Source organism: Thamnophis elegans, chromosome 4 (genome assembly GCF_009769535.1).
Source record: "Thamnophis elegans isolate rThaEle1 chromosome 4, rThaEle1.pri, whole genome shotgun sequence".
Lineage (NCBI taxonomy): Eukaryota > Metazoa > Chordata > Lepidosauria > Squamata > Colubridae > Thamnophis > Thamnophis elegans.
The window spans coordinates 14,001,268-14,018,242 of record NC_045544.1 but is presented as its reverse complement, the minus strand read 5'-3'; the positions used below and the strand labels follow the sequence as shown (position 1 = coordinate 14,018,242).

Below are 16,975 nucleotides of genomic sequence, written 5' to 3'. Positions count from 1 at the left end.
ATTCTGAATAAATGTAATTCTAGAGAAAAAAATATCCTGCTATGTGACAGGTGAGAAGAGCAGGTATATTAAAAGTAATTAGGATACTTAGAGATTCAGGAATAAATGCTATCGGGCTGAATGACACTCTGCAAAAAGGTCTACTTATTTTGAGTATGTCATTTAAGAATAAGCACTCAAGTACAAAACATAATCACCGAAAGGTGGGTGAGGAGGACCAAATGAGAAAATGTGCCTGAGGCTATTGTGATACAAGCTCTTACATTCTTTCAAGCAGTGTTGCTGTTCTGTCCCAAGCCTCTACAATATATATGGACACAGACTTGGCTGTCTGCCACGACTAAGGAGGGAGATAAGCAACCCCTTGAATGGGAGCCCAGAAAGCTATCTCTTTGAAACAAGGCTTGAACTCACGAAATTCTCCCAATCTTTCTCTAGGGCTGGATCAGTAAATTGTTGTTTCCTGCAAAATTCCCCTCCTGGCGCCCCACCTATAAGTTCTCCGGGAGGGGCCAATCAGTAGCCACCTGTTCCTATTTCCTTCTGTGACCCTTTTTCCAAAGCTGCTCCCTCCTCCTCGCAGCCCTACGCATACGTACGTCAGAGATAGCCTCCCTCTATTCTTCCTCACTGCTCCCTGACTCAGACGCCACCTGGTGGCCAACAGGCCTCTCTAATCCCTGTTCTGACTCCGAACACCCCCCAGAGTCTTCCTCAGCCTCCAGGGCAGTCCCATAGTGTTCATCGCTGTCAGATTCCACCAACAGCTCAGTCGGCCGCTGTTGGGCCACAACATTTGCAAACATGCAAATATGAAAGGTTGGCCTGTGCGTCATGGTGAAGCAATGAATGCTTCATCATTTTGGCATCATTTTAATTAGAAATGGAGGCTTACGTACTCCTGGCATAGGAAAGAATCTCAATCTGAAAGCATAATGGGTTGTTTATAATGAAAGAATCAACAAATTAGTGAAGCATGCAAGAGAGATGAGAGATTATGAATGTGGGGGATGCACAATTTTAAGATAGGATAATGGGTAGATCTGAGACGTTAACATAGGGGGAAAAAATCTAAGAAATAAGAAATAAAAAAATATATGTCCTACATGAAAATAAACCCCCCAGAAGATAGATGCCTCTCCCAACAGAATGAACAGAAAGTAGAAATAAGAAAAGGTATTTCTTGTTAACACCACAAAGTAAAATGAATTGCTATTTGTACATTTTAAAAGGTAGAGAAAATGCAGTGATTTTTCTAAAAAAAAAACTGTTTTGGAAGTGGATAAAGAGGATTAAACAAGGGTTGTCCAATACAGCCAATGGATTTTTTTTATAAAAAAAAAACAGTAATGGAAATGATTTGTGATAAAACTGAAGCGAGGGAATGTTGGAAGGAATATTTTAGAAATCCCTATGGAGATGACAGTGGTGCGGCACACAGCTAGCAGCACCTGGATCTCTTTTTGCATTTAAATCAACCTTTGATGCAACAACCTTGGTTTTTTTAAATCACATGTCTAGCTTTGTTTCAAAGGAATACTAAAACCTTATTTAAAAACAGGTCTACTGCTGTTTCCAAAGACTGCATCCCAGGGTGGCCACAAGAGAGATCAGTGATATCAAAAAACAGTGGCCATGACCAGACATACAACATACCGCTTTTTGCAGATATGTGGCATGGGTAAAAAGATGGGTCCTTGAAAACAAACAATATTTAAGAAGAGGTACAATTACCTATTCTATGAATTGCACTTTATAGGTGGTCTAAGAACAATTACTCCAATAATTATGCATGTGTTCAGTTGATTTATTTATTTTTCCTCATTAAGGACAAGATGTTGAACCTCAGCAGTGACATCACAATTAGGCACCAAAGTAAAATTCTTCACTAGAATATTGTGATGTAGTTCCTCTATCTCATCTTACATGCTGATTTGATTTTTCTTCTGATCTCTACCATGAACGATCTACTCAACAATCTCCATGAAGCAACTATAGCACTCTTAGTTTGGACAGAGAAATGATTTAATTCAGAACGACCAAAAAGTGAAATGCGTTCCCATATTATATAACAGTTGACCAGGGTGGTACAAATTCATGCTTTTGGTGGCCAAAGACTTTTAATAGTCAACACAGTTAGCTCTCAACTCTTACTAGGAGGTGCAGATATAATACAGCGAAGGAAAAAGCAAACACAACAGCTAAATATATGGGTAGTCCTCAACCTACAACCACAAAATGTTAATACATTTTGTGTTAATACCACTTTAGAATGTGTTAATACCACTTTATAATGCCTTGGTAAGGCTATACTTGGAATACTGCATTCAGTTTTGGTCACCATGATGTAGAAAAGATGTGGAGACTCTAGAAAGAGTGCAGAGAAGAGCAACAAAGTTGATTAGGGGACTGAAGGCTAAAACATATGAAGAACAGTTGCAAGAACTGGGTATGTTTAGTTTAAGAGAAAGAAGGACTAGGGGAGACATGATAGCAATGTTCCAATATCTCAGGGGTTGCCACAAAGAAGAGGGAGTCAAATTATTCTCTAAGGCATCTGAAGGTAGAACAAGAAGCAATGGGTGGAAACTAATCAAGGAGAGAAGCAACTTAGAACTGAGGACAAATTTCCTGACAGTTAGAACAATTAATCAATTAATCAGTGGAACAACTTGCCTCCAGAAGTTGTGAATGCCCCAACACTGGAAGTCTTTAAGAAGATGTTGGATAGCCATTTGTTTGAAAAGGTATAGGGTTTCCTGCCTAGGCAGGGGGTTGGACTAGAAGACCTCCAAGGTCCCTTCCAACTCTGCTATTGTATTGTATTGTATTGTAAAATTTTGAGCTCAAAATTTCTATTGTTACGTGAGACATTTGTTAAGTTGACCCATTTTACAACTTTGTCTACCTCAGTTGCTAAGGGGATCACTGAGGTTGATAAGTTAGTGACTCGGTTGTTAAGTGAATCTGGCTTCCCCATTGACTTTGCTTGTCAGAAGGTTGCAATGACCCTGGGACACAGCAACAGTCATAAATAACCAGCTGCTAAGGGTCTGAATTTTGATCCCATGATCATGGAGATGTTGCAAAAGGTTATTACTGTGAAAAATGTCCCTTTTTTCATTGCTGCTGTTACTTTGAATGGTCACTGAATGAAGTGTTGTAAGTCGAGGGCTATCTGTACATATTTGATGTATCTTCAGAGGAATTCAGAAGTGGGTTCCTATCAGTTCGCACCTATTCGGTAGAACCGGTTCGTCAAGTCTACCGAACCGGTTAGAAGAAGTTCCACCAGTGGACCCGGAAAGCAGGCCACACCTACAGAAGAGGTTCCAAAAATCTTTGAAACCCACCACTGGTCCTTGGAAATGATTATTCGACACTATCATGCTCATATTTATAAAACTCAGTGCCTCTGTGAAAGGTAAGGATGACTACTGCATTTGTGGTGCAATCAGAACATTTCGTGTGTTGAAGTTGTTTTAACGCAAATCAAAGATGCCTTTTAAAAAACACGATTAGACCATATTCTTATGCATGCCAGTGCTGTGTGTGAGGTAATTTAAGGTGGTTCTGACAAGTGTCGTCGGCATCTTCATATCCGGTCACATGGGCGGCAAGCCACTCCCATCTGGTCACATGGGCGGCAAGCCACTCCCACCAAGAAGGCCACACCCACAGAGTAAGTTCGAACAATTTTTGAAACCCACCACTGGAGGAATTGTATACTTTTGCTCCTCTTACCCTTGTAAATATTAAACTAAATATAATAATGTTTTATTATGCCAGTTGACCTGAGTATATCTCTCTTTTAACGAGCACAAGACATTGCATTAACTTAAAACAAAGCAAAGCCTCAATTTTATTTATTTTAACATACATATGCATCATTTTTCAATGGTAAGTACTCTCTAAAGATCTTTTAAAATGGTAAAGTTTAATACAGATTGGATCCAACAGATTTAGTCTATTTGCAGATCGGTCTCCAGCTGACTTGGAAACATTCCATCTGAATATATATTACGTGTTTTCCAGTTTGTTGCTTGCTCAGAGTTCTATTTCTAGCTCTGGGATTTTCCTATCATTAGATGATGTGAAAGAAAAAATAAAATAAAAGCAGGAATATCAAAAGGCAATTATACTGTATTTAGCTTATTATTCTGATTTTACATAGTTCTGTTTTAGAACTATTCTAAGGCCATTCATCTCAGTCTTTAGTTGCTTGTTTATCTTTGTTCTGTGTTGTGAAAGCTTTGTGGCAGTTTGCATTGTTCTCTATTTCTGTTCAATGGTACTTGCCTAAGAGATATCCTGGTTTTGGTTACTCTGTCAATCTGAAGATTTAATTCCATTTAGTAAGCTAAAGAACGACATACATGGTGTGGGAAGTTATCATCCAGCCCTCTCCCAGAAAAATGAAATATCCTAGGAAATATTAAAAAGGCAGAATATTTCTCTGGATATGAAAAGAAAGAAACATGTTTTAAAAGACAGAATAGTTGCCTGTAGCTTCCTGCCCATCCCCACTGTTAATGGGCCATTAAGAAGGCCAAGCTAGATCCTTTTACATAATAAAGACTTCACCACTGCAGCCCCAGGGGGGATGGGAGTAAAGGCATGATAATATTGGCCCTTTACTCAACTGACCACATGGCATCTGAGAACTCAACTAAACCTGGATTCAAAACACAGCCCAGAGAGTTGCCCCTGCATGGCCCTATGGGAGTCTGACAACCAATCAGAATACATTTCTTACACAGGAACAGGAAACAGAGAGGTGGGACTGAACAGGTTATAAAAAGCCTAGCAAGCCCCTCCTTCAGCCCTTCTCTTCTTCTCCACCAACATTGAAGCATGTGATCACCTTTTCTGTTCAGGGCTCAAGCCATGTGGCCCTGTCCAACAATAAACCATCTTTCCAAGCAGCCTCCATGTCTCCAGTGTCTTTTTCCCCACTTGGAGCCGAACCCAGAAGGACATTTCTTTCATCAATGGATTTTCAAAATGCAAGAAACGTATGTATTTTAAGCACAATACTGCAAAGTGCCACAAATGTCAACTGAGAAGGAAAACAAGCTAAATATACATACAGGCAGTCTTTGACTTACAACCATTTATGTAGTGACTCTTACAACAGCACTGAAAAAAGTACTTATGACTGTTTTTCACACTTATAAATGTTACAGCATCCCCATGGTCATGCAATCAAAATTCATACGCTTGGCAACTGGCATGTATTTATGACAGTTGCAATGTCTCAATCAAATCACTTTTGGTGAACCTCTGATAAGCAAAATCCACGGAGAAGCCAGATGCACTTAATAACCATGTTACCAACTTAACAACTGCAGTGATTCACTAAACCATTGTTGCAAGTAAGGTTATAAAATGGGGCAAATTTCACTTAACAACTGTCCTTCTTAGCAATGGACATTTTGGGCTCAGTTGCGGTTGCAAGTTGAGCACTACCTGTAATCAACACAACTTTTAGTGGACCACCAACCTCCACTGGGTTGCCAGGAAAGATTGTTACAAGATGGCAAAGACATGAAAATGGTTACTTCAACACATAACTCTAAATGGTATGAACCACAGATATCACTCCCAGTGTTGCAGTGGTGGGTTTCAAAAATGGTTGGAACCTACTCTGTGGGTGTGGCCTCCTTTGTGGGAGTGGCTTGCCACCCATGTGACCAGATGGGAGTGGCTTGCTGCCCATGTGACCGGATATGAAATTATGAATTAGTACTTAGCTCGGTCCAAGTAACTATTCAGAAGTTAGTGGTTAGAAGCAATTGTAAAGCAAGATATGGAATTAAAACCAGAAATATTTTGTTGGCTATTTGAAAGGGAGTATAATATATATTTAATTTTACACATGTTAGCAGCTGCTGGAATTGTGTTTGCACAACAGTGGAAAAACAGATACGTAAATGAATAAATATTACAATGTGCGGGAATAAATAAATTGACAATTAAAATCAAGAAGGCTTTGAATACTTTTTCACATGGGATTGGTTTTAGCAATTGCCAACTAACGGAAACAGAAATTAGAAATCCAAAAGTATGAAAGAAAACACCAATTATGTATGGAAAGGTCCCTAAAACGTATAAGGAAATATTACTAGATCATTATTAATGCGTAGATAACTGCAGGACATTACACACCCACCAATGGTGGGTTTCAAACATTTTTGGAACCTCTTCTGTAGTGTGGCCTGCTTTCCGGGTCCACTGGTGGAACCTCTTCTAACCGGTTCAGTAGATTTGACGAACCGGTTCTACCGAATAGGTGCGAACTGGTAGGAACCCACCTCTGCAGTGTTGGTACCAACGGGGACATCTGTATAATATTGATATAGCAGCTCACATCTCTATCTCAAACTGCTTTTGGTTAAGACTAGTCCTTCTGTATGTAGTGGTGCTCAGCAGCAAAATATAGTTTCCCAGCACAGTGCAACGACTAACTGCTGGGAATATATGGTTTATTGATCTCAGCTTGTCTTGATCTTAAAATAGATCCAGATAATTTCTATCCAATCGTTAAAGACACTAAAAGGCTTGTAATAGATTTATCAGCTATCCAAACATGATACTGTAGTTGAAATGGCAGAAAGTATCTGGAAATATAGATAAAACACCTACAGCATCTTAAAATATTCCCTGTCCAATGATTAAGATATACTCTCTCATGCTGCAATTATATAAATATTGATATGAAGAATTGTTGATTTATTCATTGTAAATAAAAGAACTATTAGTCTTGGAGTAAAAGATTTTATTTAGAACATCAATCCCATAAATCTAATCCTATCAATTAGTTTAATATGGTATGGTCATAGCAAATGGTAAGAGATATTTTTTCTAGCCTTGTGCATCAGTCATTTTCATATTTTAGCTTATAATATAAGGTTATTATATCTTTACCCTCTGAATAGATGGATGTTCCCTACCTTTATTTTATAATAAATCAGGTATATAAGGCTATGATCACATATTGCCCTAAGTTATAACATGGCTTATTTCCAGCTTACTTAGCATGTTCGCTGGGCCAATGTAATTTGTGAAGCAAGGTTTATGGCCTAGAACTAGAGGTGGGTTTCTGCCAGTTCAGCCTGGATTGGATGAACCGGTAGTGGCAGAGGCAAGCAGCTCTGCCCACCCACCCGGAAGCTTCTGCGCATGCACAAACGAACCGGTAGTAAAAAATCCCGGAAACCCACTATTGCCTAGAACACTGTGCAAACTCTATTAAAAATGGTTCATTTAATAAATGTCCATTAAATCGTAATTATCAATAGCTTGATGCATGAACTTAGTTGGGGATTTATTGGGCAAAAATCTGAATGTTTCCAAAGTCTCCCTGGAGTAAACTAGAGACTCTTCTGCAAAAATTTGTGGAATGGTTCCTTCTTCAATTCAACCACCCACTTGCTAGGGCCCTGATGGACTTCTCAGCAGGAAGAGATGGACGCAGAGCCACTCAGAGTTGTTGAGAGTCATGTAGCATGGTCAATTTAACAAATAAACAGGGGCATCTAGGGATAACAATCCTAGAGGCAGGGAATCATTCCTCTCTAGCTGAGACAGTTCCAGCAACTTCCAGGACTCTCTGTCTGCACCCACAGAAAGTGTCTGTGAAGTTAACCCTCCCAGAGAAGGCAGCTTGAAAGATACAACAGCTGAGCTCTGCCAATCAGATCACTTGCCCAAGAGTAGACCAGGAGAACTCCAGGCAGCAACACACCTCAGCTCCGCAGTTAATTTATTTAGATTTTCATCCCACCTTACAAAAATATTCATGATGGCGAATATATCTAATATTCTTCCTCTTCTTATTTCCTCCACAACAATAACTCTGTCAGGAGGGGAGAGAGAGAGAGAGAGAGGGAGAGGGAGAAGAAGAAGGAGAAGGAGTGAAAGAGAAAATGACTGGTCCAAAGTCACCCAGCTGACTTTCATGTCTAAGATCAGGGGTGAAATTCAGCAGGTTCTGACAGGTTCTGGATAACCGGTAGCGGAAATTTCGAGTAGTTTGGAGAATCAGCAGATACCACCTTTGGCTGGCCCCAGAGTGGGGAGGGAATGGGGATTTTGCAATATCCTTCCCCTGCCATGCCCACAGAATCGGTAGTAAAAAAAATAATTGAATTTCACCACTGCCTAAGATGGGACTAGAACTCACAGTCTCCTGGTTTCTAGGGCATAACCTTCACCACTGCACCAAACTGGCTATTTGTTGGCTTCACTCCCTGAGGAAAAAAAAAAATGCAGAGAGCAACTTTTTAAGGCTCAGTTCTGTTGCCCAAACCTTCCTGGCCCATCCTTAGAGCTTTGGATTCTCCACACTGTGTCTCTTGCCTTTTTCCTTGCATTTATGACTTGTTTATTCAATTCCTGATACTGACTTGTGCAAAGGGTGGGATTTATGTTTACAGTTGTAGTTTAAGATAGTAGTAGACAGCACTGTTTTCTTCTAAAAGATCTGCCTGACCTTGCAATGATTTCTCCCTTTCCCTATCTCCCTTTCCTCTTCAACCTAGATGCCTTTTCTCTCACTGTTTAGAAGATATAGGCATAAATTGCTCTTCTCTCTTCTCCAAAAGAGATTTCTTCAATAAACAGAACTCTGTCAGAAGTATATGGATCCAGTTATCCCTAATCCATACCACAATGGTTAATTTATCCAGCGGCTGGAAATCACTGAAGAAGAAAGCAATTCAAGCCACAATTCAATATAGGTTGAATACACATTTCTTTTTATTAAATTGTGGTTTCAGATTGATAGATCTAAAAATATTTGCCCTTTAGTTTTGGAATTTAGTGTGGCTACGAAGAATGGTTGTGGCTGAACATAAATTATTGCATTCCTCCTAAATAATGTCCAGTCTAACATATTCTATTCAGAATATTATCCAAGCAAAGGAACAAGAATGTACATTTTTTTTTTAAAAAAGGTTCTCTTTTTTGATAAATTGTAATCTAGTATGTAATCAAAAGTGGTGTTTATTTTGACAACAGCTTCACTATTCAGCTGTGAAAGCTGAGCTACTCAAACTGATACGGGGTACTTCTATCTTCTTACAGTCCTTGTCTAACATTAAGTGCTTGCCACTATACAAGGAAGATTGCTTGTCTGTATCTATTTCCAATTCCATAAACACATATTGACGTGGCAGTTATTCTGCCCTAGAAAATGTGTCAGAGAGATGGGGAATCTTACAGTTGATTGCTCTCTATCTGATGTCAAAAGCTTGCTATTTCTCCCCTCCCCGCAAAATACTCTTAAACTATTTAGACAGTAAGATATAATAAACTAAGTCCTGGCATTACTACTATTAAACTGGATTTGGAATATTTGGCTTCATAAATGATGTCAAAGAAAACAAAATAGCACAAAACAGAGAAAAAGAGCTAAGAAAGAAACAAGGCTGTACAGTAGCAAAATTAAATCTAAGCATATAATTCACCTTTATAGCATCTACTGTATAACTCCATCCCCCTCCTCTCGCTAGCTGTAGTTGCAGAAACAAATTTTGCCACCTTAGAGGTGACGCCTGGATTTAAATCTGATAAAAGAAGGAGTACATGGTCTATCTATGTATTTGCTGAGAAGAGATGCTATGAATAAATATCAAGAGCCTATAGAAAGAATAGCACAATAGCGCATTTACCAAAACGGATCCAAAAAAGTCTGGACATTTTTGGATACCAGGATATGGGATACCAACAGATCTTCCTTGCCTAACTGGACAGACAATAGGAAAAAACATTAAGCCGGATTTTTCACTGCACATCAATGGATGGTTCCGCTAAAGTATTTTTGTTTATTGATATCCCATAGATGCTCTTTTATAGAGTCTTTGGCTTTTGAATGATCAACAGATGGCATAAGAGATGGCGAAATCTCTTACTTTGATTCCAGAGAAATTCTCTACCTGGAGTGAAATTTCTCATACAAAGTTAAAGGAGCTAGACCTTAAGCGTAATTTATCAGCTTAAAGCAGCAGAGTATAAAAGGCTGTTTTGACAAATCTGGTCTTCTAAAGAAATAAAGACAGCTTCAGTTCACAGGATGGCATTAGAAACACTGTGTCCCCCCAAAAAAGTTACTCTTAGAAATTTGCATTGAAATTTCTCAAGAAGGTAAATGCCTTTGTCTTTATAGGTGTATACAGTGTATACATAGCATAGTAAAGTTGGGCAGTAGAGTTGCCATTCTCTGAAAAACCTGGATTTTGAGGTATAAATCAGCCATCAGTTTGATTAAAAAAACAATAGCTAGTCCAGAAGGTAGCCGTGCAAGCGATATTGGGTGTACCTAGGTATACCCATGTTACACCTATCCTCCGCGAGCTGCACTGGCTACCCATTGGTCTCCGGACGCAATTCAAGGTGTTGGTTATTACCTTTAAAGCCCTACATGGCTTAGGACCAGCATACCTGCAAGACCGCCTACTGCCACAGTCGTCCCAGCGGCCGGTAAGATCCCACAGGGTTGGCCTCCTTCAGATGCCGTCAGCCAGACAATGTTGGCTGGTGGCTCCCTGAAGGAGAGCCTTCTCTGTGGCTGCCCCGACCCTTTGGAACGAACTACCCCCAGAAATCTGGACCTAACCCACTCCCATGGCCTTCAGAAAAGCTGTCAAGACCTGGCTTTTCCGGCAGGCCTGGGGCTGTTCACCTCATTGTTGAGGTCCAGCCCCGACTGAAATGAATGCATCTGTGTCGTTTTAACTTGTCTTATTTTATTTTTACTTTCTTTTATTTTCTTTTTCTTCCCTTCTGTAAGCCGCCCGGAGTCCTTCGGGATTGGGTGGCCTATAAATAAAATTAAACTTACAAACTTAAACCAATACCTCAAAGCAGCAAATATTGATGTCTTTAGTGACCATTCAAAGTTAGAATGGCACTGAAAAGTGATTTATGACTGTTTTTTTCCACATTTATGACTGTGGCAGCATCCCCATGGCCATGCGATCAAAATTCAGGTGGTTGCAGAGTCCAGAGATCATGTAATCAGTTTTTGCGACCTTCTGACAAGCAAAGTCAATGGGGAAGCCAGATTCACTTCAGACCCACGTTACTAACGAAACAACTGCAGTGATTCGCTGAACAACTGTATCAAGAAAGATCATAACAAAATTGGCTTGTATGCATCCAAATTTACAACCTAAATGCTGGAGATGTGATTGTGCTGGTGCTACGTATTACCATATATGGTGGACTTGTAAAAAGGTTAAAGCATTCTGGATAAAAATATGGTAGATTATGCAAAATATTCTTAAAAAGAGGATAAAGTTTACGCCTCAGTTATTCCTGTTAGGTATAATTACAGACTGTACAGTAATAGAGACTAATATGATTTTGAACCTTACAACGGCTGCAAGACTATTGGTGGCGCAGTACTGGAAGAAGGAAGAATTACCTACTATTCAAGAATGGACGCTAAAAGTAACAAACTTAGCAGAGATGGCTAAAATATCAGCATATCTTAAGGACCATTCAGATGAGAAATACAAGCTGGAATGGAGAAGATGGACTGACTATATTCAGATTAAATATGGGACTAAGAAATTCCAGATAGTTTATGAGTGAATGAGCAAAGAAGGATACAATTTGCTTAAAGTTAGCTGTACAAAAGGGGAGTTAAAGTGAAAGTGAGGGATGATGCTAAAGTCTGTTAGCTTATTTTAGAATATGGATGTTAATGTTTATACCCTGTATTTGCTCTGGGAGGTTGGGGGGGGGGAGTTGGGTTTGGGGGGGAGGGGAGGCATATATTTGTAAAACTTTCTCTTTAAAATTTTCAATAAAAAAAAAAGAAAGATCATAACATGGGGCAAAATTCCCTGTCTTGCTTAGCAACATAAATTTTGGGCTCCATTGTTATTGTAAGTTGGCACTTCCTCGCTCATTAACAGACGACAAGCAGACAAACTTAAAAGGAAAGAACTTTATCAGTCCTCGGCTCAGACTGGCCGTGAGCCCAAAAATAAGCATAAATAAAGTCTCTGACAAGAAGTTAACATAATGCAAAACAAAAATCTCTTACGGCAAAACCAGGTGTCCAAAAAGAAAGCAAAGCACTTCTCCAAGTGTCTCTCACAAACAAACCATGACCGATGAACAATGAATGAACGTTGACTCCTGCAACCAGGGCGTGGCATCATCCGTCCTTTTATCACCAGAAGACGCCACTAACGAGCCCCAGCTGCATTGTTAATCTTGCATCCCCACTCAACTCATAGCAAACTTCTGCTGAGTCACAACAGCATACTATCTGTATGCCAAGTATTTATATTTCCTCTCTTACATTGTTACATGGCCACTGACCTGCCATTTATGTCTCTTTTATTTTTTAAAGAACCTAACTTGAGTTTTCCAGTAATTTATAGTGTCTCTTTCTTCTTTACAATACACTGCAAAAATCTGTAATGTCTACCTTAATCAGAGGTGTCAAATTCATGTTATCATGACGGCATCATGTGACATATTGGGACTTTCCCCCCCTTTCACTAAACCGGCCATGGCCATGGCCAGTGCATGAGGCATCCAGCCCGCAGGCCGGGAATTTGACAGCCCTGATCTAAATTGTTTAAAGCCTTTTCTATCCATCCCTCTGATACTATTATTTTTTATGCAGTGTCCATAATTATTGTAAAAGAGCTTTTTAAGATATCTAATCCAGAATTTTTTTAAATAAAAAACTTATAATGGGTTCTTCATCCCATTCATTGATTTGTAAGTGCTGTTATCCCTGTATATCAGATGGACCATGGATTTGTGGGGGAGAAAATGATCATCTCTGAAGAGAAATATTTCTATTTTTACCATTATCTGATAACGTGTTTCCCCGAAAATAAGACAGGGTCTTACTTTCTTTTGACTCCTGAAATAAATGCTTGGCCTTATTTTTTGGGGAGATCTTATTATTTTGAGGTGCAGGAGACCCCTTAACCTCGGCCCGTGGATCAGCTGATCCGGAGAGGGCCGGAAGTTCTATCTCTGTTTCTGGCACACCCTTGTCAGAGCGCCACTGGGCCCGCTGCTCTTTTTGCGGCTGCCACTAAGGGAAGGGGGGCGGTGGCTAGGGTTGCGGTAGTGACTTCCACAAGGCCATTCTGCGTGGATGGCAGGTATATGTGGGGTGCATGGGGCATGTTCCCCCTCACAAGGAAATGGTTGGGAACCAGCTGAGCATGTGTTTACATATTTTCAGGGAGGGCTTATTTTCAGGGGAGGGCTTATTTTAGTGCATGCGCTGAAGAGCCCAATCGGGCTTATTATCCGGGAAGGTCTTATTTTCAGGGAAACAGGGTACTATTTAGTACATAACTAAAGTGATAACTGGGAAGCTTTTCTTTTGATTATAAGAAGGGCATTATAAACATCCTTAAGAGTTTGATTTGGAATGATATAAAAACTGCTCAGAATTGTATTCTTTTTTAAGAGTGTCCATGGAACAGCTGTGTGCTTATAGGCTAGTAAAATCCTCTTGATGCCATTTTGGGCAGGAAGTCAAGTAATTCTAAGTCCAGATTGAAGTGTGCATTTAGAAAGTTTGCATTAGTTTTTTTATCATGACATTTTCCTCTAGTTGTATTATTCATTATTATCTGAACCTTCAGGCTCATACGTAAAATGATGTGTAAATTATTTTGAAATCCTATATGTCCTTCCTATTCTTCTCTACTCTTGTGCCTCAACTGAAATAAGGGTCACTGCTACAGTATTGCTGTTTAAATATGGGCTCTTTAGGGCTTCTTTCCATAATCCAATATGTTATGTTTGGTTACCCACATATGAAATGGATATTTTTCCAGAATTCCTTCAAACATTAACATTGTTCATGCTTGAAACAGACCTTTGCCTATTTGCCTACCACCACAGTCCTGCATGAATATCTCAAGCAATGGTTCATCAGTTTTGTTGTTAATCGTTGTTAGCTGCTTAAAGATCAAAATGACAGTTTTCACAGTGAGAAAGCTGTGTGTGTGTGTGGGTCAACAAAACTGGATCAGAGATTAGGACAGGAGCAGAATGATCTCTGGCAGGATTTTCTCTCTCTTTTGTTTGAGACATGGTGAATGTGGAGCTGAGGACTATTAATTAAGCTTTCCGTCTGCCCTTTATTAGGGTTATTTTCATCTTCTTCACACCCCAATTCCTCATTATTCCAAGATACTGGTCTTATACAGCATATCTGTTATCTGTTTGGAGATGCTTTAAAGTACTACCTTAGTTTCAGAATGCTGGAGAAGTACCAAATCTTCAGCTGTTAGCTAATGCTTGGTGTCAGAGCTTTTCCTGTCATGCTTTTTAACTTTTGTTGTTTTAGCACCAGATGTTGTTTTGTTTGTCTTGTAGCCCATTTTGTCCATTAATGCAAAGCAAGATAAGACATTTTTCAAATCCTTGCTTACACAGGGAATCCATGGAGGTAAAATCTGTTTTCTACTGTAGAGCTGGTTGCAAAATAAATAAACAAATTGCTACCTTGCTATCTCTTTCCTATCCTTACTTGTTTTTAGTATGCTTTTCCATACCTTCCATTTTTATTCTGGGGGTACAGGTCTGTGTCTAATTTTAAACGATGGGTTAAAAACTAACGTTGAGTGTTGGATAAAAGAAAGATGTATATATCACAAGAAATGATCATTTTGTTGTACCATCTTAAAAGCTTCTTTGCACAATGCCTCAAAGTCATGAATCTAAGCAACATCAAAATCATGCCCTCGTCATCTCAAGTCTGGATTACTGTAATGCGCTCTACTTGGGGCTGCTCCTGAAAAGTGTTCGGAGACTGCAATTAGTCCAGAATGCAGCCATGCGAGCGATACTGGGTGTGCCAAGATACACCCACATCACACCTATCCTCCGCGAGCTGAACTGGCTGCCAATTGGTCTCCGAACATGATTCAAGGTGCTGGTTATCACCTTTAAAGCCCTACATGGCCTAGGACCCGGGTACCTACGAGACCGTCTTCTGCCACATACCTCCCTTAGACCAATAACATCGCACAGGATGGGCCTTCTCCGGGTGCCTTCAGCAGGACAATGCCGGCTGGCGACACCTAGAAGTAGGTCCTTCTCTGTTGCCACTCCGGCCCTATGGAATGAGCTGCCCCCAGAGATCCGGGTCCTGCCCACTCTCATGGCCTTTCGCAAAGCCATTAAAACCTGGCTTTTCCAGCAGGCCTGGGGCTGTTGACCCCTTGACTGAGGTCCAGCCCCCTCCTGATTGGGCGTTTGTTGTGTTCCTTTTTAACTTTGTTGTGTCCTATTGTCTTTTTTAAAATTCTTTTAAATCTTTTTTTTCATTTCTGTAAGCCGCCCGGAGTCCTTCGGGATTGGGCGGCATAGAAATTCAATAAATGAAATGAAAATAAACAGCTGAGATAAAATTACCTTGATTGCCCTTCCCACAGATAATATAGACAGAGGTTCCTCTATAGCTGTGATGGTGAACCTATGGCACGTGTGACCAAAGTGGCATGTGGAACCATGTTGCCTGGCATGTGTGGCATCGCCTGTTCCTCTTCTGGTTTTCTGGTGTGCATGCGTGTGCGACAATCAGCTGGCCTTCGTATGTGTGGCAGTGCTGGACACTGGAAGAGCTGAACTTCCGTTTTCCGGTGTGAACATGCATGCCAGCCGGCTGATTGTCACGCCTGCATGCACAACAGTAATTGGAAGACCAGCTGGCTGGCGTGCATGTGCACACTGGAAACTTGAAAGTTTATTTTCCAGTGTGTTCATGCCCCTGGGCAGCTCCTCTTCCGGGTGGTGTCCCAGACAAGCGTGCACTCCCTTTTTGGCACTGAGTGCCGGAAAGGTTTGACATCATTGCTCTAGAGGGAGTGGGGGGATGGGTTAAGTTAAAGCAATCAGTTAATTTTTTTTGATATATTGTGTCTCCCCTCCCCCAACTTTTTTTGATTAAATAAAAGATAGAATGTTGGGGGTAAAAATATCACAAGAAGAGGGCAAGAATCCTTGGACCTACTTAAAAATTTCACATTTGCACTAAAGTCACTGCATCATAAAAACCCTGCTTGGAAGCATCTCTGGATTCATGGCTAACCTAAAAATCAGTGAACAAAAAAGATATGATAGAGCCTGGAGTGCAAAGTGGGATGGTTGTTGTGGCCCAGCAGGAGTCGTTGGAGTTGCCACCAGATTCCGACAGCAAGGGGCCCTATGAGTCGGCTTTGGAGGATGTGGAGGACCCTGGAGCAGGGTGCAGAGAGGCTGGTTGGCCACCAGGAGGTACCTGAGCCTTGGACCAGTGGGGAGGAGACAAGGGAGTGTGATCCGGATGTCATCAGTGAGGAGGAGCCAAGGAAGTTGTTCCTAGATGCCTGGCACTGGAGAGCTAATAGGCATAAAGAACAGTTGTGCAGTTACAGGAGGTAATTGCACTCAGCTGGTGGTAATTAGGCACCTCTCCAGACTATAAAAGGAATGCTTGTGCACACGGCCCTTTTGCAAGAGTCAACGCATTCACTAAAGTTGGAGAACTGTCGTGTTAGCTTGGCAGGCTGGATTACTGCCAAGGCTTGTCTGTGCTGGATTGCTGCCATGTCTTGTCTGTGCTGGATTGCTGCCAAGGGCCTGTCTGTCTGTTAATAAAGTCCTTGAAGTATCGTTATCTCGGCGTGCTTTGGTGTAGGACGAGGGGGGTCAGAACAGATGGCATTCTAAAGAACCTGCCCAATGTTCTCAGCAGTAATAAAAGAGCATTAACAGTATTCAAAACAGCGTCCTTTTGAATAAGTCAGGTCTTGCCCACAAAACTTGTCATTTAACTCCTTTGTTTGATTTTATTTTGTAATTTTAATTTACAAAGGGAATAGAAAGGGAGAATTAACCTCTGGGCAAACCCTGGAATAATTGAACAAACAAAACTCTTTAAAATATTGTTTAATAATGATGGGAAATTAAACTTTTAAAATGTCAATATTAGTGTAAT

The 16,975-nt window shown here is 40.4% G+C and overlaps 1 protein-coding gene across 5 annotated transcripts in view; it reads right to left on the bottom strand.

Moving 5' to 3' along the window:
- Nucleotides 1-16,975, bottom strand: part of KCNQ5 (potassium voltage-gated channel subfamily Q member 5) — a 359,579-nt gene that overhangs the window by 77,479 nt on the left and 265,125 nt on the right. The window lies entirely within an intron of this gene.